This window comes from Lemur catta, chromosome 3 (genome assembly GCF_020740605.2).
Source record: "Lemur catta isolate mLemCat1 chromosome 3, mLemCat1.pri, whole genome shotgun sequence".
NCBI classification, from domain to species: Eukaryota; Metazoa; Chordata; class Mammalia; order Primates; family Lemuridae; genus Lemur; species Lemur catta.
Genome location: NC_059130.1, coordinates 58,220,891 through 58,222,808, shown reverse-complemented (window position 1 = coordinate 58,222,808; position 1,918 = coordinate 58,220,891). Strand labels below are relative to the sequence as shown.

The 1,918-nt window shown below is 38.9% G+C and overlaps 1 non-coding gene across 1 annotated transcript; it reads right to left on the bottom strand.

Moving 5' to 3' along the window:
• Positions 1 to 325: 325 nt before the first annotated feature.
• LOC123636294 lies at positions 326 to 460 on the bottom strand. The gene has a single exon (XR_006734485.1). It is a non-coding gene; the product is annotated as a small nucleolar RNA SNORA48 (small nucleolar RNA).
• Between the last annotated feature and the right edge of the window lie 1,458 nt (positions 461 to 1,918).

Genomic DNA, 1,918 nt, shown 5'->3' with positions numbered 1-1,918 from the left:
GTGGCAACTGAGATAAAATGATGGAAGACACATTTTCTATCTCAAACTCACTTTGGTGCATATGTTGAGTGGAGAAACCATTCTATTTAAATATTTTCTCTCTATATATTGTGCCAAATATGTTTGATTGAATTTGTATGGGTTAAATATATACATGATGAATTGCATTGTACTAGCATATTTGCTAAGGACTTCCAAACCTCTCTTTCTCTCTCCCTCTCTCAGACCTTTCTTCTGAGCTTCAGACACATATAGCAACTTCTATCTAAACATCTACCCTTGCATATCTCATAGATTTCTTTTTTTTCTTTCCTTTTCCAGCAATCCATATGTCCAAGGCATGAACCAGGCACAGGCACAGACCAAAAGCCAACCTCGGATAAACAAGGGGTTACTTTGTACCTGGCTGATATGAGACGGGTACCACCAATCAGATGCCACTTTACCCAGGTCATGGACATCAAATGCTTCTTAAACTCAAATTCAAAATGGATGCCTTCATTTTCTACTTAACTGGCTCTTTGTCCTGAATTCTGTCTCAGAATTCATGAGTCAGGCAAGTTACCCATGATACATGTTCCTTTTTTCCCTCCTCATCAAAAAGAGAGGTTGCAAATTGATCTGTGGGCCTAAAATCACATTTGGCTTACATCAAGGTTGGGAAGAATTTAAATGTGTTGTTCTATTTAAAAATGAGGATGTTTCACATTTTAAATCTCAATTTCTGGATTCTCTTGAGAAAGTAGAGTATTTGGTAACATTAGGCCCATACTCTGGCACAGCCAAGCTCAGCTGGAACAGAGAAGCAGCTGTCTTCTTTAGACGGTGCATGCACTGTACATCTATCACAATTTACAATCTTTCCCTGAGTCTCTGCACTCATTTACGTTACTTGACTAGCTCCTATAGGCCCTTTAATTTGGGACTCCCAATATATTTTCATTATCTGTGTTATTCATTCAGTCCTTACTGATACTTTGCCCCATTCCCATCTTTGCTTTCTTGGGCTGCTGCAGTAGCCTCCAAACTGGTCTTTCTTCCAATTCACCTGCAGCAAGACCTATTTATAATACATGTTGAGAGTGAGACTCCATGTCTGACAACAACAACAGTAACAACAAACCATATCTGAACATGCCACAATGCTAAACACTTGGTTAAGAGCCTTCAGTAGCTCTCTTTATACAACAGTGTTTTTCAAAGTGTGGCCTCAGGACTTTCTATATCACAATTTTCTTTGGTGCTTGGTAGAAACACAAATCACTGTGTCCAACCCAGGCCTGCTGAACCAGAAGCTCTGGGACTAGGGTCTTAGACTGTGACCTATCGACCTATAGGGTAAAGTCCAAGCTTCTTAACATGCATTGATAAGTTCTTCCCGAAAAGTTGTTTGTTAAATTGAACTTTTGTAAATTAGGCCATAATTTAAACACATTAAATTTTGGCTCCTAAAGAAAAGATGTGATGTATCACTCAATAAAGAATCCCTTAAAAATGTTATTGCTTTCTAATTTATTTGTTTAGAAAGTGTGGGTGAGTGTGATCTTAATGTGGGGCAGACTCTAATGCCAACTGCTAACTCATGGCAGTGGAAGAAGGGATGAAAAGGTCAAAATTCAAAGAAATCTTTTGACTCAAAATTTTAGAAATCTTAGAGGGCTTCCTCAGGACAAGAGCACAGAAGAGTTGAGGAGACAAATCTCTAGTGCACCCAGTGGTCATGAGACAAATCAACATAATGCTAACTACTTAACAGGGAGGGGAGAGGCACTACCTTTAGAGATGACTGGCACCATGAAGTGTAAGACATAAAAGAAAGTTTATAGGCTATTCCAGAAATCACAGGAAGGGGAAACAATAAAAGTCAAATGGCAGTGGAAAGAATGACAGGGAGTAGGAGAATTCCCAATTGTTGGTA